Source organism: Arachis ipaensis, chromosome B5, assembly GCF_059453495.1.
Source record: "Arachis ipaensis isolate K30076 ecotype BB chromosome B5, ASM5945349v1, whole genome shotgun sequence".
NCBI classification, from domain to species: Eukaryota; Viridiplantae; Streptophyta; class Magnoliopsida; order Fabales; family Fabaceae; genus Arachis; species Arachis ipaensis.
Window position 1 is genome coordinate 117577621 of NC_142440.1, and position 21985 is coordinate 117599605.

The 21985-nt window shown below is 39.3% G+C and overlaps 1 non-coding gene across 1 annotated transcript; it reads right to left on the reverse strand.

Annotated features, from left to right (window-relative positions):
* Window positions 1–10887: 10887 nt before the first annotated feature.
* Window positions 10888–10991, reverse strand: LOC148565511 (small nucleolar RNA R71). Its single transcript, XR_015885301.1, has one exon. It is a non-coding gene; the product is annotated as a small nucleolar RNA R71 (small nucleolar RNA).
* Window positions 10992–21985: the final 10994 nt, after the last annotated feature.

Below are 21985 nucleotides of genomic sequence, written 5' to 3' on the forward strand. Positions count from 1 at the left end.
ACCTAAGGTAGTTTTCTTTTCATAGATATTTTAATAAAAAGGTTAATTAGCTTTATCTATATTGCAAGAAGCTAAGTTTGGTGTTGCACACCAAAACAATATAAGGGAGAATGAAGGATTCTAAGTTTGGTGTTCCACCAAAATCCCATCATAAAACGTATTCTCACCTTCTGCATAATGCTAGCTTCAAGCATTTAGATAAACTAGTTAACTATTCTGCTGTTTTCTAAGTTTTCAGTTTTATTGCTTTTGAAAAAGAAAAAAAGAGTTTCACACATGGTTAATCTGATGCATGAGAACCATTGGCAAGGTACTAAGTTTGGTGTTCCCACACCAAAGTAAGTTCAAAGGCCCACAAATAAATCATGCATGCTAACCATTTTTTTTAAGTGCTTGGGGAACAAGCAACTTTCAATATCACTACAGAGCACCATGCAAACTTTTGGAAAGATTAAGCATTATCAATCGAAGAGATGAAAGAGGAATGTGAAGACCAGCAATGATGATGAGGAGGAAGAGGACAGCAAGTAAATTCCAAAAGGTTGTATTGTTCAGTGATTATTTTATATCAGATACTGCTATGATTGAAAGTGATATAATACCCCTGCCTGTCTGCATAGTATAGTTTTTCTATAATTCAATAATTAAGATGCTTGATTATTCACAACACCACACTTTTCAAACTTGCGTGCACTCAATATTTCAAAAAAAAGGGGCACCACATGATAGTTCTTTGAAAAGAAAGATTGAGAAATTAAACAATTTTGAGGTAAGCAAACGATTAGGAGAAGTGGTGGTTCTGGTTGTGTGATTATGCATTGAGGTTGCATGCTTATAAAAACTTGCATGGGAGCTCATAAGCAGAACATAGAGTTCAAAGAAGTATTATCGAGATTTTCGAACATTTATTGATCCAAGAAGCAGCAAACAAAAGAAAATAAAGAAGATATAAAAACAAAGAGAACATGGCCCAAGGCTCTGAGCATCAATTACTAGGCAGAAAAGAAGAAAGAAACAAGAACTCAAAGAGTTATTATCCTAGTAAATGCTTGTGGTCGAACTGTGTCAAAGAGAGAGGCTTGAGCAAGTAAATCCTAAGGGGTGCTTCAACACCTAATACCTTAAAACCAACTGGTTTAGGAGTATTGATTGAAAGCTTATCTAAAGAGCCGCTTTGAGACATGACACTTAGAGTCAAGGCCAAAGCACAGAAACTATAAGCTGCTTCAAGGTGATTACCTATAGAGAGATTTCCATGATATTATTTGGATGAAAGTTCTAAGACCTAAGACTCCTAAGATGTAGGGACTAGTAAGCACTGAAGCCCTTGCATGAGCATATAATTTAGAAATTACCCCACTGTCACTTAATCACTTCACTCACAGGATAGTACATGTAATTCTTCAAATCCATTCTAATTGAAAGAACCTTTGAGCATAATTCTTTTCTTGCTTGGGGACAAGCAAGCTTTAAGTTTGGTGTTGTGATGACAGGTCATCTTAGCCTAGTTTCACTAGCCTTTTTCTTTTGTTTTCAATAAGTTTTATGCACTTTCTTGAGCCATAAGTAAGCCATTTGGGTGGAATTTCATGTTTCTTTAGATTCAATCAACCATGGATAAATTGATGCATTTTCATGAGTTTTTGTACCATAATCACTTAAATTTCAAGAAGAAGAAGAACTCTCATGATTATAGCATAGCTTTGATGCAATTGTTGATTGATGATAGGTGGAAAGAGGCTTGAAAGAAGGTTGAAGAAAAGGGGACAGCAAGGGGCAAGGAAAAAGGACTCACGTTTGAGCTAAAGTTTGCCTCAAACTTGAACTCAAACGTGAGGAAGATTTCATTTTCACCCTGGAGGCACACCAAGTTTGCGCCAACGTTTGCCTCAAACTTGAGGTCAAACATTGGCTTGAAGATTCTTCACCCATAAGAAGCAACGTTTGCGCCAACGTTTGCCTCAAACTTGAGGTCAAACGTTGGCGCCACAAGAACAAGCAAAAGCACCCCTGGAACTTGGCAATGTTTGCGCCAACATTTGCCTCAAACGTGAGGTCAAACATTGGCACCATAAGAGCAAGAAAGATCACCCTGAAGCATGGCAACGTTTGCGCCAACGTTTGCCTCAAACGTGAGGTCAAATGTTGGCCACCTTTTAGCATGGAAGAGCACCCCTGTTTGATGGTTTAATTGGGCCACGTTTGCGCAAATGTTTGCCTCAAACGTTAGGCCAAACGTTGGCTAGAAGAGCTGCTTGGGAAGGGCCGCGTTTGAGCTCACGTTTGACCTTAAACGCTGGCTCAAACGTGGATGATAGCAACTTGGCCGAGCTGCATAATGTCACACACGAAGACGTTTGAGTCAACGTTTGCCTCAAACGCTGACTCAAACGTGAATGGTTCATGGCCCGGTTCACAAGTGGGTTTCTTCCCAACACCAAGAGCAATCAACAAAGGCTATCTTCAATCCAATTCCATCAAGGCCAAGGCCCAAACTCAAGGCTCTAAGACCATTAGAAGAAAGTGTATAAATAGAAGTTAGTTTGATTTAGGAAAAAAGTCAACTTTTACTTTTGAATTTACACCTCTTGGAGGATTTTACTTACTGTAACTTGGATCTGGGAGGAGAATTGAATTCTCTTCCTCTTCAATTTCTTGTTTTCTTTTCTGCAAAGTTTTACTGAGTCTTGGGTGTTGAGAATTGAGGAAATTCTGTCTTAATCTCACCTTGAGATCTCTTTTTGTTTCTTTCACTGCACCATTGGAGAATTGAGATTTGAATTCAAGTTTTCTTACTGTTTTGATCTTTAATTTGTTGCAATTGATTTCTGAATTGGATCAAGGAAGGTAGTGAGATCTAGACTTGGTTTTCTAGTCTCTTGACCCCTGAGATCTGAAATTTCCTTTTAATTCTTCTATTGAACGCTTCTTCAAGCCAATTTACATTTTCTGTTTGAGATCTACTACAATTAAATTCATCTTTTACTTCCCTGCTTGTTGCAATTCACTTTTCCTTGTTTAATTTCTGCAAATCCAATTCCCAATTCCTTTTATAATTCAAGCTATTTACATTTCTTGCACTTTAAGATTCAGTCATTTACATTTCTTGCAATTTAAGTTTCTGCAATTTATATTTCTTGCACTTTAAGATTCAGCCTCTTAAATTTCTCTTCATTTTAAATTCTTGTCAATTATCCCTCTCCCTTTAAATTTCATGCAATTTAGCTTCTGTTGGATACAAATCACTCAACTTAACTCTTGTTCTCTTGACTAAATCAACCACTAAACTAAAATTGCTCAATCCTTCAATCCCTGTGGGATCGACCTCACTCACGTGAGTTATTATTACTTGATGCGACCCGGTACACTTGCCGGTGAGTTTTGTGTTGGATCGTTTTCCACACATCATCCAACAACAAAAATTGTGTGGAAAATTTTGGCAGTGATGAGCGGATAATTTATACGCTTTTCGGCATTGTTTTTACATAGTTTTTAGTATGTTTTAGTTACTTTTTATTATATTTTTATTATTTTTTATGCAAAAATCACATTTCTAGACTTTACTATGAGTTTGTGTGTTTTTCTGTAATTTCAGGTATTTTCTGGCTGAAAATGAGGGACCTGAGCAAAAGTCTGATTCAGAGGCTTAGAAAGGACTGCAGATGTTGTTGAATTCTGACCCTCCTGCACTCGAGTTAGATTTTCTGGAGCTACAGAAGCCCAATTGGTGCCCTCTCAATTGCGATGGAAAGTAGACATCTTGGGCTTTCCAGAAATGGATAATAGTCCATACTTTGTCCGAGATTTGATGGCCCAAACTGGTGTTAAACGCTAGCCAGAGACCCTTTTCTGGTGTAAAACACCGGAACTAGCACCAGAACTGGAGTTAAATGCCCAAACTGGCATCCAACATAGCGTTTAACTCTAGAAAAGGCCTATGCACGTGTAAAGCTCAATGCTCAACCCAAGCACACACCAGGTGGGCCCCGGAAGTGGATTTCTGCACTATCTGCACTTAGTTACTTATTTTCTGTAATCCTTAGTAACTAGTTTAGTATAAATAGCACGTTTTACTATTGTATTCATATCTATCTTTGGATCAATTTGGGAGGCTGGCCATTCGGCCATGCCTAGACCTTTTTCTCTTATGTATTTTCTACGGTAGAGTTTCTACACCTCATAGATTAAGGTGCAAAGCTCTGCTGTTCTTCATGAATTAATGCAAGTACTATTGTTTCTCTTTCAATTCATGCTTACTTCTTCTCCAAGATATACTCTCGTACTTAATTCAGTTAAGTTAGAATGAAGGAGTGACCCGTGACAATCACCCACTATCTTCGTTACTCGCTTAGCCAAGATCCGCATGCCTGACAACCACAAGCGGTCTATGTAACAACCCTGATTTTCGAGTACATGAGATTTTTTCTGAAAGTACGGATTTCTCCGGAAGATCAGTAAAGGGAACACCTCTGTTATATCATCAAGCATCTCAATCCTCATTATCATTATGTCATCCTTAAGTTAGAACCTTTTCCAAGGCAAGCTCGATAATGCGGTCATGAAGAACCTAGTTTTTGAACCGTATCGGTTGGCAGTTTTGATTCTGATTTTCGTAAATAGTCTCTGTTTGACGAATCGGACTCGATTCATGAGAGGAGAGAGATAATAGTATAATATTATCATTATATTAGTATTAGAAAATGCTTGAATGATTTTATAAGGTTACCTGGTCTGTTTTAGTTAAAAACAGAAAATCAGTTTAACCGGGTTTACGGTTTACTGGTGCAGCTTAGCACCAGCACTCTCTGATGAATTTAGCAATGCTAAGGCCTCATTATGCATGTACTATTCTCATAATAAATATGTTACTAGTTTCATTTATGCTAGTAGCTCAGAAAATAATTTTTAGAGATATTTTTACGAGTGTTCTGATACACCTAGTTTTAGTAGTTGTACACCAGAGATATTTTAATATTATTTTAATCCACCTCCAAGCCAACCAATCACAACTCACCTTACACCCCCAAGAACTCCAAGGCTGTCTCATTTTAACATTTTGGCCGAAAATAACAAGAGAGAAAAGAGAGAAAACTTCATGAACACTTAATATTCAAAGCTTGATTTCTTCTGAACCAAAACTCAAATCAAAACTCCGATTTCACCAAAATGATCCTCTCTTCTTCCTCTACATAACCATGTAACTTATCAAGGATGGAAATAAGGTGAGATGGCTGTTCCTTTCCCATTTCAATTCGGTTTTCAAGGAAAACCATGCAAAACATGTGTTTTTTTGATGTTCTTCCTTAGGAATCATGCTTAACTTGACTTGAGGGCCAAGAAACGTGAATTTCTAGCAAGTCTAAGGTGAGATATCTCTTCCTAACATACTGAGTGAGATTTGGTCAGTTGAGAGTTTTTGGATTTAAAGTTGTTCTTGATGTGATTTAGGAGGAAAAAGTGCTAAAGGACCACCTAAAAGTCTAACTGAATTAGGAGCAACAAAACCAGGTAGGGTGTCACGAAATTAATCTTGATTATTTGTGTTTGAGTTGTGTGAATGTTGTATAAATTGGCTGTGCTAAAAATTGGTTGCATATATGATTGATTCTTGGTGAAAATTTGGTGAAATTTTGATGAAATTTGATGAAATTCAAGCTTTAAAGTTCATGTTCTTGGGCAGCTGAAAAATCGAAACCCTAAGCTTAAATTGAGGTTCAATTTGTGTTAAAATCATGTAGAAAAGATGGGGTTTTAGTGGCTGCTAATTTATTATGAATTATAGTAAAAATCGGTTGCTGAAAAGACTAAAAAACGGGTAAAAACAGAGAAAGAATCTGAAAAATTTATGAAGAACACGAAGAACACTTTGAGTGTGGTGAAGAACATTGAAGAACACCTTTTAGATCTTAGAAAGGGCAGGGAAGTAATTATTTTGGTGTTTGAGGGGTTATTTTGTAATTTCTGAAAGTTAGGGTGGTAAAAGTAGAAATATTAAAAGTTACGGGTGGTAAAAAGTGAATTTTAAAGGTTAAAAGTAAAAGTAAGTTAATTTTCAAAAATTTAATGATAAAATAATAAAAAAATAAAAAAATATTAAATAATAATATTTAATTAAAAATAATATTTTAATAAAAAAATAAAATAATGCAGAAAAGGCAGTTTTCTGTAAAAGCTTTAGAAAGACAACTTTAAGCGCAGAATCTCAAAATTACCTTCATAAAACACTTAGGGAGTGGTAAGAACATATTAGTGAGGCAAAGATAAAGGAAAGATAAAAAGTTAAAGAAAAGATAAAAACCAAAGAAAAGTCTGTAAAGTTTTAATGACAGAAAAATAGACAGAGATTAGTGAACGAACTAGGGCAACATAGTTAGTAGTTGTGTTGCGACTAGGGTTAGGTATTATATGAAAAGTTAAACTGTTTCAATATAGACTTAATGAACCTATACTTGGGACAGGTTAACTATTCATACCGAAATTTACATAAGCTTTAAATACATACTTTAAACAGAGAAATCAGAGCAGAGTAGAGAAACACAGAAAACAGAGTAACCAGAGTAAAGTAAAGAGATAAAGAGAAAAAGAATAATATAGATACAGATGAAAAGAGTAATCAGAGAAGAGGAAAGGGACACAGATAACAAAGTAATTATAACAGAGTAAAGAGATACAGAGAAAAGAGAAACCAGAACAGAGTAAAGAGATATAAAGAGAAGAGTATAAGAATAAAAAGTTAAGCCTTGTAGCATGATGTTCTGTTGGATGTTCATCAGCTACTTTTCCATTGGCCCTAGAGGTCCTGTAGGCCCAAGTTCACCTACAATGAGTTGTTATTCCTGTAGGCCGAAGTTCACCTGCAGTGAATATCAATTGTGTATCTCAGGGTGTTGCTCCTGTAGGCCGAAGTTCACCTACAGAGAGTTGTGATACCTGTAAGCCAAAGTTCACTTACAGGGCCGCTATTTCTATAAGCCAAAGTTCACTTACAGAGGTGCCATTTCTGTAGGCCGAAGTTCACCTACAGAAAGTTGTTCTGTTGTGTTTATATTATTCCTGTAAGCCGAAGTTCACTTACAGGGGCACTATTTCTGTAAGCCGAAGTTCACTTACAGAGGTGTTATTTCTGTAGGCCGAAGTTCACCTACAGAAAGTTGTTGTGTTGTGTTTAGACTATCCCTGTAAGCCGAAGTTCACTTACGGGAGTACTATTTCTGTAGGCCCAAGAGATGTGTTTATTCATTTATTGCGCTAAGGCAACGCCGGATATACTTGTATGATGATCTACTGCGTGAAGGCAGTCAGATAGATAGTGGTGCGACCACTGAGAACGCTTTCCTGCGGTACAGATCCATATTTTATTTCTGTAAGGCAGAGGTGTTATTTCCTACTACAGAAGTACCGTGACCACCTGTTCCATTTCTGTAGTGGCAGAGGGGTTATTTCTTGTATACAGAAGGTGTGTCGGCATACATCCCTGCAGTGGCAGATGTGTTATTTCCTACGTGCAGTGGACCCTGTGGTGGCAGAGGGGTTATTTCCTGTACACAGGGGTATAGCCAATAGGAAAGCCTTATCCAGACAGAGGTTGTTGGATAACGTCGGGAGCGGGTTAGTAACCGACAGATGAGCTCATTACCTGCACTAGGGCTAGACATGCATCATTCTTGCCTGCACATCATTCTCTGTTGCATTCCTTTCTGAGTGTGGTCTATTTCTTTATGTTTGTCTGCTTGCATGCTATTTCTGTGTTTTATTTTCTTGTATTCTTTTGTTTGTGTTCTGCTTTCTATTGTCTCTATTTTCTCTTTCTATCTTTATTTTCTATTTACTACTTCGTTATATTATGTTATTTGTCTGCTAATCAACCCCAAATTAATGAACTTAACTAATAACCCCGACCTTACTAAGAACTCCCCAGTTCTTACCCCTTCTCTCTCCCTTCCCCCTTCAGATGGAAGCATGAGTACCTTTCTATAGTTCACTAACGACCGCTCGCAAAAAGGATTCTGCTCTAGGTAGTCTGCTGAGTCTAGAGTGAACTCCGTTTCTGTTTATATGTATATACTGTGAGACCAGCCAACATCTGCACCCTTCTTATCTACAAACTTTAACCTAAGTCCTCTGTACGATGTTGTTGTTATGTGGCCACTCGATGAAGTACTTGAGAGACGCTCTTAGATGACATATGATCGTGCAGAGGATTAGTAGACGACCTTCCACCATTTGATGACGATCCACCTGACTTGAGTTTTGAAGACCTAGAACGTACTTTCCCTCGCTTTAGTAGTTTAGAGGGACTAGGTGAGTATAGAGTCTAGGCTAGCGTGGGCGCCAGCTTAGGGACTTCTTGAACAGGTCAGGGCCTAGGATGTTGTATGTATATATGTATATATATGTATATAGTTATTATTTAACTATATCTAGGGGTGTTCTAACTAACAATCTATATTCTAATAAAGGCTGAATCACCGAATGTTGTCAACTACTTGTGATGTATTTATGTGTGGTTGTTTATAACTATTTTATCTGTTATTATTTGTGAATTGATTATAAATGATTCTGTCTATTAATCCAAACGTTTTCAAAAAAAAATACACCTCGCAAATTAACTACGCTTTTTGCAACGAATCAGGCTCATATGATAAATAATAGATAATAATTAGGAAGACAAATTGGCAGCGCTCAGTTTTCGGTATGATCTAAACATATTGAAAATTGGGTCGTTACAGTCTACATGATGTTCAACGTAGTTATTGGACGACAGCCGAAGTATAATCTCTTGGGTCTCTAATCCACGGACCGAGTCCATGAGATTAGAACCTTCGTGGTAGAGGCTAGAACCAAATGGCAGCATTCCTGAGCTAAATGTTAACACCCCTAACGCCCTGAGCTAAAGTCTCTGCCCACTTAGCACTTTCTCTCTACAAGTAAAGCCAAGCCCAAATGAAGAAAAGAAATGCTTCAAACTCAACATCCAAAGGCCCAAGACTTGAAGAGCAAACTAGAAGCTGAGAAGAGTAGTATATATAGGAGTAGCTTTGAATTGTTAAAGGAGTTCTGGAGGCTGGAAAAAAGAGAACTACTCTCTTTATTTTACTTTCTCTGCATTTTCTAGTTTTATGATGTATTCTCCATCTTTGTTTTCATTTTCAAGAGCTATGAACAACTAAACCCCTTTCATTGGGTTAGGGAGCTCTGTTGTAATTTGATGGATCAATACTAATTTTCATTATTCTTCTTCTATCTTTTCTCTTGATTTTACTTGAAAGCTTTCGATCTTCATCCCATTGAGTAGTTATCTTGGAAAAGAAGCTATTCAAACTTGGATCTCTTTTGAACCTTGAAAGAGGAATGAAGAGATCAAGCTAGAAATGCTTTCTCATGTTGGACCAAATTGGGTTTGGATGGGTATGTGACTATAACCCTCTCAATACTTGATTTGGGAAATGCATGTGGTATAATCAGTGACCATACTTCATCTCTTCTCATGAGTAATTGACCAAGGAATTGGCTATTGATCAAGACTTGAGAGATTGAATTGTAAGAAATTGTAATTCAATCAATTAAGATTGCCAAGGAGATCAATGAGTGCATTAATTGAGGAAGAGATGAAAATGAACTTGATCCGGAGAATTGCAACATCTCCTAAGCCCAATGAACTCCCCATCTCTGATCTTACCCATTCTCTTTAATTTCTGCCATTTACTTTTATGAGCAAATCCCCCATTCCCATTTACAATTCTGCAATTTATTTTCAGTCATTTACTTCCAGTCCTTTAATTCTAGCATTTACTTTTCTGTTATTTACATTCCCGCCATTTTATTTTCTGCAACTCTCAACCCAAATTCTGGATTCGCTCAACTAGAACATTCTTCTAATTAAAGTTGCTTGATCAATCAATCCCTGTGGGATTCGACCTCACTCTATTGTGAGTTTTTACTTGACGACAAATTTGGTACACTTACCGAAGGGAGATTTGTTGAGAGACAAGTTTTCCGTGCATCAAGTTTATGGCGCCGTTGCCGGGGATTGATTGTGCATCAACAATGATTAAATTGGAAGATCACTAGATTGAGCATTTTTATTTTGTGAATTTCATTTTCTGTTTGAGTGATTTACTTTTTGTTTTAGTTAAACTTCTTCCCTTCCCCCTCTACTCTTTTGTTTTTTCTTTGTTATTTTCAATTCTGTTTGCTAACCCACTAACTGTTTGATATATTGCATCACCCACAACTAACAGTAATTTTGACATAAATACTTTCTGCACCTATCTTTTCTTGCTTGCACTTGATGGTTGTATGACAGGGAGAAGAAGCGGGGCTTCAACTTCCTTCGATTCTGAACCTGAGAGGACCTTCCTTAGATTAAGGAGGGAGGCAAGAGGAAAGAAAGTGGTTGGTGCTGAGGAAGAAGAGGAATTCTTTGAAACAAACATGGAAGACAACATGGAAAATCATCATGAAGAAGAAGATCACAACCATGGGGGAGGAGGTAGAGCAAATCATGCTGGGGAGGATAGAAGAGTTTTGGGCTCTTACATCAATCCAAACCCAGGCAATTGTGGAAGTAGCATCCAAAAGCCAACAATCCATGCCAACAACTTTGAACTTAAACCACAACTCATCACCCTTGTTCAGAACAACTGTTCGTTTGGAGGAGGTGTTCAAGAAGACCCCAATCAACATTTAACCACCTTCCTAAGAATATGTGACACAGTGAAGTCTAATGGTGTTCACCCTAACGCCTATAGACTGCTCCTATTTCCATTCTCACTTAGGGACAAAGCAGCCAAGTGGCTGGAATCTTTTCCAAGGGAAAGCTTGACAACTTGGGAAGACGTTGTGAACAAATTCTTAGCAAGATTTTACGCTCCTCAACGAATCAATAGGCTGAGAACTGAGGTCCAAACTTTCAGGCAACAAGATGGTGAGACTCTATATGAAGCATGGGAGAGGTTCAAAGACTTAACAAGGAGGTGTCCACCTGACATGTTCAACGAATGGGTGCAGCTGCACATTTTCTATGAAGGACTCTCTTATGAGTCAAAGAAGGCCATAGACCATTCATCCAGAGGATCTTTGAACAAGAAGAAGACTATTGAGGAAGCCATAGATGTTATTGAAACAGTAGCAGAGAACGACTACTTCTATGCTTCCGAAAGAGGGAACACAAGAGGAGTAATGGAGCTAAACAATGTAGATGCTCTGTTGGCCCAAAACAAGCTCATTACCCAGCAGCTGGCTGACCTCACCAAGAAGATGGAGATGAACCAAGTAGCAGCAATCTCCACTTCATCAACAACCCAAGAAGGAGTGAATGAAGAAGCAGAGGGGAGTTAGGAGCAAGCCAACTACATTGGGAATTCACCAAGGAAAAACTATGATCCATACTCCAAGACCTACAACCCTGGATGGAGAAATCACCCAAACTTTGGGTGGGGAAGTGAACAAGATCAAAATCAAGACCAGAGACGTTACAACTCCAACAACAACACTTCTCCACACGCCTATCAAAACCAAAACAGCACATCTGCTCCGAATCACCCATCAATTGATGACAAGCTCTCTAAGATCGAAACCTTAATTGAAGGAGTATGCAAAGACATTCGAAATAGTAAAGCATTCAGAGAGGAAGTGCAGTCAAACATGCAGAATCAAAATGCTACCATCAAGAAACTGGAGACACAAATCAGCTATCTGTTTAAGCAGCTTCCTAACCACAACTTTTGCTATGATGCCCATTCAAGCAAAAGGGAGGAGTGTCAAGCTATCACACTTAGGAGTGGGAAGGAACTGAAGGAACGTCCCCAAAAACCACAAGAAGAAGGCTCAAATGAAAAGGGAGAAGAGCAAGATGGAGTTCAACCTCCCACGCCAAGTCTGCAGAAAGAAAAAGGGATACCACAACTGAACATCTCAAGAGCTCCATATCCCCAGCTATTGAAGAAAAGGGAAGATGACAACCAGTTCTTGAGATTTTTGGAAATCTTCAAGAAGCTACAAATCAACATACCCTTTGCTGAAGCCATAGAACAAATGCCACTCTATGCCAAGTTTTTGAAGGAGCTAATGACTAAGAAGAGAAGCTGGAAGAACAATGAGACTGTGATACTAACTGAAGAATGCAGTGCTATCATTCAACATAAACTACCTCAGAAACTGAAGGATCCTAGGAGTTTTCAGATCCCATGTATTATAGGAGAAATCAGAGTAGAGAAGACTCTTTGTGACTTAGGGGCCAGCATCAATTTGATGTCAGTAGCTATGATGAGAAAGATGAAAATTGAGGAGGCTAAACCAACAAAAATAGCCCTACAACTGGCAGACCGATTGTTCAAATTCCCTCACGGGATAGTAGAAGATTTGCTAGTAAAAGTGGGAGATTTCATGTTTCCAGCAGATTTTGTGGTGTTGGACATGCAGGAGGACGCCAAGACCTCCATCATCTTGGGAAGGCCATTCTTGGCCACTGCAGGAGTTGTCATTGATGTTCAGAAGGGTGACCTCACACTGAGATTACACAATGAAAAGATGACATTCAATGTGTTCAAGGCCATGAGTTACCCACCAGAACAATTGGGAGAATGCATGAGGTTAGATGCACTTGAGGATGAAGTGCAGGAGAATTTTGAAGAAGAAGAACCTGAAGAGGACGAGAGATTGGTGGAGGAAGAATCTGAATCAAGTGAAGAGGTGACCACAGCAGAAATACATATACCAAATGCACCAAAAGAAGGGAACCAAATGTCAGAAGCACCCAAATTTGAACTCAAAGCACTGCCACCCACTCTCAAATATGCATATCTAGGAGAAAATGAAAACTACCCAGTAATCATAAATTCATCCCTCAGTCAAGATCAAGAGGACGAGCTACTCAAGGTGCTGCGGGAGCATATGGATGCCATTGGATGGACCCTTGCTGACTTGAAGGGAATCAGTTCAGCCATATGCATACATAAAATACTGTTGGAAGATGATGCCAAGCCATCCATTCAATCCCAAAGAAGGCTGAACCCAATCATGAAGGAAGTGGTACAGAAAGAGGTTATGAAGCTTTGGCAAGGAGGGGTCATATACCCAATTTCGGACAGCCCTTGGGTTAGCCCCATACATGTTGTGCCCAAGAAGGGAGGAACCACTGTGGTTACCAATGAGAAGAACGAGCTCATACCTACAAGGACTGTCACAGGATGGCGGATGTGCATAGACTACAGAAAACTCAATGAGGCTACACGAAGGGACCATTTTCCCCTTCCATTCATGGATCAGATGTTGGAAAGACTTGCAGGGCACGCATATTATTGTTTTCTCGACGGTTATTCAGGATATAACCAAATAGTGGTTGATCCGAGAGACCAAGAGAAAACCTCATTTACTTGTCTGTATGGAGTGTTTGCTTATAGGCGAATGCCATTTGGGTTATGTAATGCTCCTGCAACTTTCCAATGCTGCATGCTTTCTATCTTTTCAGATATGATAGAAAAATTCATTGAAGTTTTTATGGATGACTTCTCGGTATTCGGAGATTCCTTTCCTAGTTGCCTACATCACCTCGCCTTGGTATTGAAAAGATGCCAAGAGACCAATTTGGTCTTGAACTGGGAAAAATGCCACTTCATGGTGACGGGAGGAATAGTCCTTGGTCACAAGGTCTCTCACCAAGGCATTGAGGTTGATAGAGCTAAAGTAGAACTTATTGAAAAACTACCCCCACCCAGTGATGTCAAGGCAATTAGGAGTTTTTTAGGGCATGCTGGTTTTTACAGAAGGTTCATTAAAGATTTTTCAAAGATAGCCAAGCCCTTAAGCAATCTCCTTGTATCTGATACACCATTTATCTTTGATGAAACATGCATGCTAGCATTTGCACATTTGAAAATGAGGTTATCCTCTGCTCCTATCATCTCCCCACCTGATTGGAACTTACCATTTGAATTGATGTGTGATGCATCTGATTTTGCAGTTGGGGCAGTGTTAGGACAAAGGAAAGATAACTTAGTTCGTGTGATATACTATGCTAGCAAAGTCCTTAATGAAACTCAAAGAAATTATACCACAACTGAAAAGGAGTTGCTAGCAATAGTTTTTGCATTTGACAAATTTAGATCATACCTCATTGGTGCTAAAGTGATTATCTTTATAGATTACACAGCACTTAAATATTTGTTTGCCAAGAAAGAATCAAAGCCAAGACTAATAAGGTGGATCTTACTGTTGCAGGAATTTGATATTGAAATCATAGACAAAAAAGGAGTGGAGAACAAGGTGGCAGATCACCTATCCAGAATCCCTCATGATCAAGGTGGAGGAAATGATACAAATGTGAACGAACTCTTCCCCGATGAGCAGTTGATGATAGTTCAAAAAGCACCATGGTTTGCAGATATTGCAAATTTCAAAGCAACTGGGGCATTACCCCCAGGGATCAATAAACATCAAAAAAGGAAACTCATGAATGATGCAAAATATTTTGTCTGGGATGAGCCATATCTCTTCAAGAAATGTTCAGATGGAATTCTTAGAAGATGTGTTTCGGAAGAAGAAGGAAGAGAAGTCCTGTGGAATTGCCACGGTTCATGTTATGGCGGGCACTTTGGAGGGGACAAAACTGCAGCAAAAGTGTTACAAAGCGGATTCTTTTGGCCCACCCTTTTCAAGGATGCCAAAGAACTAGTAAAAAGATGTAATGAATGCCAAAGATATGGAAACCTGCCCAAAAGAAACGCCATGCCACAAAATTTCATCTTGGAACTGGAACTGTTTGATGTGTGGGGAATAGATTTTATGGGACCATTCCCAACCTCATATGCAAACAAGTACATCCTGGTAGCAGTGGATTATGTTTCCAAGTGGGTAGAGGCTATTGCAACCCCAACTAATGATAACAAGGTAGTCATGAACTTCCTCAGGAAGAATATCTTTAGCCGGTTTGGAGTCCCAAGAGCCTTCATCAGTGATGGAGGGAGCCACTTTTGTAACAAATCACTAGAAGCTCTCCTCCTACGATATGGGGTAAAACACAAAGTAGCCACACCTTACCACCCTCAAACGAGTGGGCAAACTGAGATATCCAACAGAGAGCTGAAGAGGATCCTGGAAAAGACTGGGTGCATCTAGAAAGGATTGGTCGAAGAAGCTGGATGATGCTCTTTGGGCATACAGAACAACATTCAAAACTCCACTTGGAATGTCTCCATATCAACTGGTCTATGGGAAGGCTTGTCATTTACCACTGGAGCTGGAACACAAAGCTCTCTGGGCTATCAAGATACTAAATTTTGACAGCATTGCTGCTGGTGCAAAAAGGATCTTGCAGATGCAAGAGATGGAGGAATTCAGGTCACAAGCCTATGAAAACACTAAGATGTACAAAGAAAAGGCAAAGAGAAAACATGACATGCATCTTGCGCCCAAGAGTTTCGAAAAGGGGCAGCGAGTATTCCTTTACAATTCTAAATTAAGGCTATTCCCAGGAAAACTCAAGTCAAGGTGGTCCGGACCTTTCATGGTTACAAAAGTATCACCATATGGCCACATCGAAATCACGGATGAAGGTTTAGAGAGGACTTTTACAGTGAATGGACAAAGACTCAAGCATTATCTGGGCAACATGGGGGAAAACCCGAGAGTGAAGTACCATCTCAAGTAATTAAGGACTCGTCGAGCTAGCGACGATAAAAGAGTGCTCTGTTGGGAGGCAACCCAACCTCAGGTAGTTTCACTTTCATCTTTATTTCAAAAAAAAAAAATCACAAGTCATTTCCCCTGTATTGTAAGGAGCTAAGTTTGGTGTTCCACACCAGAACAATCCAAGAGTGATGGTGTAATTCTAAGTTTGGTGTTCCACCAAAGGACATTGGTTAGAATTACACTCCACTCCAGAAGAACATTGCTAGCTCCATCCAATCAAGAGAAACCACTTAGATGTAGTTAGACTATAGGTTATCATTGCTTTGTTGACAACAAGATATGGGGTTCTCTACATATGTGCAATGTTTGAGCTGGGCAAGGAACTAAGTTTGGTGTTCACACACCAAATTGAGTTCAAAAAGCACCAGCATACATGCAAGCTAACTATGTCTCAAGTGCTTTGGGAACAAGCAACTTCCAGTAACCTTGCAGGAACCTTATGAGGAAATGGTGCACCTCCACCCAAAGAAGCTAGGCAGCAAAAAACTAGGATGATGACAAAGAGAGAGGGCAACCAGAAATCATCACCCAAAGGTTGTATTGTTACTTAATTCCATTGTACTCAGAATTGTTGAAAGATGGAAGTCCGAATGCACTTTTGATCTGTAGTTACTCGTAGTTGAACCCTTTTTAAATTCTGTCTTTTAAGTTCTGAATAGGTCTATGTATGCTAGTCTTTATGTCACTGCATCCTCCTTATTTACTTGTAAGCTTGTCCATTTTTAATCAAATGAAGAAGAGAATGTTTATGTTTTTTGTAAAAAAGACCAGAGTAGAGTTCATAATATGGAAGTGCATTCATGAATCTTTGGGGTAGTCATAAGTTAGCTAAGTTGGTTCAACCACAAGGCTAGGAGGACAACTATCTATCCTGAATACTTGACTTTGGATATACCCATGAGACTAAGTTAATAACAAGATCCTAATAAGAGAAAAGGGAAAGAACAATGGAAGTGAAAAACAAAAGAAAAAGAGTAAGTAATAAGGCTAGGCACCAATGGTTTGGACCCTGAGACAAGTGTCTGTGGTGCTCCTGTGTGAGGGATCTACTTGGATGAATAAGCTCTCAGGGGTGCTTTATCACTTGGAAACTTGGGTTAACTAACCCGGGATTATCAGCTGAAAATCCACTATCAAGAGTAACCCTCACTACAGAGCATTTAGTAACCCAAAGAGGTGCCGGACACCAAGGTCTCAAGAAAAGAAAATAAATAAACTATATGCCTGTGGTGTGTATGTTTGGGGGAGAGACTTGAGGGAGTAAGTCCTTAGGGGTGCTTCAACACCTAGCACCTTGAACCAACTGGTTCGGGAGTGTTGGCTGAAAACTTATCTTAAAGAGTTGCCCCCTTACAGAGCACTTAGCCTAAATAACACAAATAACCATTGAAATAACAATGGAAGGATCAATGAATAAAAGTCTCATGGGATATAAACAAAGTAAGTGTTTAGGGACATGATGAAAGTCTGAAAGCCAGTAATGGAATGAACCTAAGTTGCTATGTATGAAACCACCATAAAATCAGTAACATGACTTCCACAAGAATGACTCATTCCTCTGGATATTCCATTCATCATTCTCTTGTTCCAGTACTTGCTTAGGGACAAGCAAGCTTTAAGTTTGGTGTTGTGATGCCAGGGCATCTTGGCCAGTTTCACTGACCTTTTCTTTACTGTTTTTAGGGTAGTTTCATGCATTTCTTTAGGAAATAAGCTAGTTTTGGGTAGATATTTACCTACACCTTGATTCAAGCATACATTGTGCATTTTACATTATTTCATGAGGATTTTGCATGAATTTGGTGACAAATTGTATGCTGCATTACCCATGACTTGGACTAGAACTTTGATGAACTCTGTTGCTTGATTTCAGGACCAAAGGAAGCAAGGAAAGGGAGGTAACTTGCAAGGTTAATGAGAAAAGTGATTGCTAATAACACTCTCAAAGCCATCATTGCCCACGTTAAGAGTCACGTTAACTAAGTTAACGTGCACTCTAACGTGGAGAAGGGAAGTTGAGCCAACGTTAGTGACACTTAACATTGTCACTATCGTTGGCAAACATTCATGAGTGGCCACGTTAGAGCCCACGTTAACCTAGTTAACGTGGCCTCTAACGTTAAAGGGGGAAGAGAAGCCAACGTTAGTGACATTCAACATTGTCACTAACGTTGGCCTAAGGATGCAGCACACCACGTTAACCTGGTTAACGTGGGAGATAACGTAAGAAGTGAGAGTTGTCGACAACGTTAGTGACACTCAACATTGTCACTAACGTTGGAAGCAACCACACAACCCCTCAAGGAGCAACGTTAACTTCCACGCTAACTTAGTTAATGTGGAAGCTAACGATGAGGAACGAATGATGAGCCAACGTTAGTGACACTCAACATTGTCACTAACGTTGGGATGGCTAAGAATGGCCACGTTAGAAGCCACGTTAACCTTGTTAACGTGGACTCTAACGTGAGATCTAGGGGCACATTGGAACGTTAGTGACAATGTTGAGTGTCACTAACGTTCTCGAAGGTTGGCAAGGCCACGTTAGAAGCCACGTTAACCTAGTTAACGTGGACTCTAACGTGAAGCAAAAAGGGGCACACTGGAACGTTAGTGACAATGTTGAGTGTCACTAACGTTCTCGAAGGTTGGCAAGGCCACGTTAGAAGCCACGTTAACCTAGTTAACGTGGGCTCTAACGTGAGGCAAAGGGGTACATTGGAACGTTAGTGAAAATGTTAAGTGTCACTAACGTTCTCGAACTTATACTTTCACTAAATGTTAACACCCCTAACGCCGTGAGCTAAAGTCTCTGCCCACTTAGCACTTTCTCTCTGCAAGTAAAGCCAAGCCCAAATGAAGAAAAGAACTGCTTCAAACTCAAGATCCAAAGGCCCAAGACTTGAAGAGCAAACTAGAAGCTGAGAAGAGTAGTATATATAGGAGTAGCTTTGAATTGTTAAAGGAGTTCTGGAGGCTGGAAAAAAGAGAACTACTCTCTGTATTTTACCTTCTCTGCATTTTCTAGTCTTATGATGTATTCTCCATCTTTGTTTTTATTTTCAAGAGCTATGAATAACTAAACCCCTTTCATTGGGTTAGGGAGCTCTGTTGTAATTTGATGGATCAATACTAATTTTCATTATTCTTCTTCTATCTTTTCTCTTGATTTTACTTGAAAGCTTTCGATCTTCATCCCATTGAGTAGTTATCTTGGAAAAGAAGCTATTCAAACTTGGATCTCTTTTGAACCTTGAAAGAGGAATGAAGAGATCAAGCTAGAAATGCTTTCTCATGTTGGACCAAATTGGGTTTGGATGGGTATGTGACTATAACCCTCTCAATACTTGATTTGGGAAATGCATGTGGTATAATCAGTGACCATACTTCATCTCTTCTCATGAGCAATTGACCAAGGAATTGGCTATTGATCAAGACTTGAGAGATTGAATTGCAAGAAATTGTAATTCAATCAATTAAGATTGCCAAGGAGATCAATGAGTGCATTAATTGAGGAAGAGATGAAAATGAACTTGATCCGGAGAATTGCAACATCTCCTAAGCCCAATGAACTCCTCATCTCTGATCTTACCCATTCTCTTTAATTTCTGCCATTTACTTTTATGAGCAAATCCCCCATTCCCATTTACAATTCTGTAATTTATTTTCAGTCATTTACTTCCAGTCCTTTAATTCTAGAGTTTACTTTTCTGTTATTTACATTCCAGCCATTTTATTTTCTGCAACTCTCAACCCAAATTCTGGATTCGCTCAACTAGAACATTCTTCTAATTAAAGTTGCTTGATCAATCAATCCCTGTGGGATTCGACCTCACTCTATTGTGAGTTTTTACTTGACGACAAATTCGGTACACTTGCCGAAGGGAGATTTGTTGAGAGACAAGTTTTCTGTGCATCAGATAATTCTAACTATGGCTGGAGGGACAACTATAACAGAGGAGGTAGAGATAACAATGGAAACCAGAGGTGGAATAACAACAACAGATAGCAGAATCAGAACCAGCCTTACAGAGCACCTCACCTAAGACAATCTCAAGGATCCCAGCATAACCAACAACAAGTTCCTCAGATCACCTATCCAAATTCCTCATCAAATGACGAGATGCTTCGTTCTCTTGCACAAGGACAACAAGACATGCAGACACAGCTAAACTCTACTTTAAATGGTCTGAATGCCATTTTACAAGCTCTCACCTCCAGGATAGATTTATTACCTAATTCCACTAACCAACCTTTAAGCTCTAGTGAAATTCCTTCTCAACCCCTACCTAATCCCAAAGGTGGCATCAATGCCATCACTTTGAGGTCCAAAACCACACTTCCAGAGAGGAATCAGGAGGAGCCAAGCCCAATAGTACACGCCCCAGCTAAGGATGTGATAGAAGAAGAAGAAGCAAGACACTGAAGAGGAGCCAAGCCCAATAGTACACGCCCCAACTGAAATGGAAGATGCTGAAGAGGAAGAGGACGTACAAGACATAATTGAAGAAGAAGCAGTTCAACCAAGGAACGGAGAACCAAAGGAAGCTGAAGCTGTACAAGACGCCATTCCTATCCCATTTCCACAACTTGCAAAGAAATCCAGAAAGTAGATGGAACTTGATCCCAAAATGGTAGAAATATTCAAAAAGGTTGAGGAAACTGTTCCCCTTTTTGATGTCATTCAGTAGGTACCTAAATACGCAAAGTTTCTAAAGGATTTGTGCATTCATAAAGATAAAATTAATGGGTTAGAAACTATTCCTTTAGGTAATTCTATATCTGCTTTAATGGGAGGTATACCTGAAAAATGTAGTGATCCAGGTCCATGCATGGTTAACTGCACCATTGGAGGTGTAATATTTTCTAACTGCATGTGTGACTTAGGAGCGTGTGTTAGTATAATGCCATTGTCTATATATGATACTTTGAGGCTCCCTCCCTTAAAAAGGTCGGCAGCTCGTTTTGTGTGAGCAGATAAGAGCTTTATTACAGTAGTTGGAATTGCTGAAGATGTATTGGTGAGCATTAAGGGGCTCACATTTCCTATTGACTTCTATATCCTGGAAATGCCCCCTAATGACTCAGGAAGGCCATCATCAATCCGGCTTGGAAGACCATTCCTAAAGACTTCAAAGTTCAAGCTGGATGCATTCTCAGGAACTTACTCCTTTGAGATAGATGACAAAGTAGTGAGTTTCAGTTTAAATGAAGCTATGAAGCACCATCCGGAAGATCATTCTATCTTCCAGTGCGACATCATTGATGAAACTGTAGCTGAAGTTCACCAAGAAGAAATAGAAGAGAAGAACATGGAGAAAGGTCCAAGTGTGGGGACACCCTCTGAACATAATGCGGACACTTTGCCACTATCACTAGCCCCGAATGATCCAGAGCCTAGCCATGAGCAGAAATTGGAATTAAATCCCCTTCCTCCACACCTCAAGTATGCTTACCATAAGGATAATCAGAAGTTCCCAGTTATCATTGCAAGGAAACTCACTTCTCAACAAGAAGAGCAACTGCTCAGTGTGTTGAGAAAACATAAGAAAGCAATTGGATGGAGCTTGGCGGATCTAGTAGGCATCAGCCCTCAAGTACGTGAACACAGAATATTCTTAGAAGAGGAAGCAAAGCCTGTCCGTCAGCCTCAAAGAAGATTGAATCCAACCATCTTAGAAGTTGTCAAGAAAGAAGTGACCAGGCTACTTGAAGCAGATATTATTTATCCCATCTCAGACAGTTAATGGGTCAGTTCAGTATAAGTGGTGCCCAAGAAGTCTGGAGTCACAACAGTAAAGAATGAGCATGGAGAACTCCTGACAACTAGAGTTCAGAATTCATGGAGAGTTTACATTGACTATAGGCATCTCAACCAAGCCACTCGCAAGGATCATTACCCCTTTCCATTCATTGATCAGATGCTTGATCGCCTGTCAGGTAAATCCCATTATTACTTTTTAGATGGTTATACAGGGTACTTTCAAATTCATATAGCTCCTGAAGATCAAGAGAAGACTACTTTTACTTGTCCCTTTGGAACGTATGCTTATAAAAGGATGCCTTTTGGCTTATGTAATGCACCGGCTACTTTCCAAAGATGCATGATGAGCATCTTTTCAGATCTTATAGAGAACTGTATGGAAGTTTTTATGGATGATTTTAGCGTATATGGTGATTCATTTACCCTTTGCTTGGATAGTTTGTCTAGAGTATTAGACAGGTGTGTTAATACAAACCTTGTATTGAATTTTGAAAAATGTCATTTTATGGTAAAATAAGGAATTGTATTGAG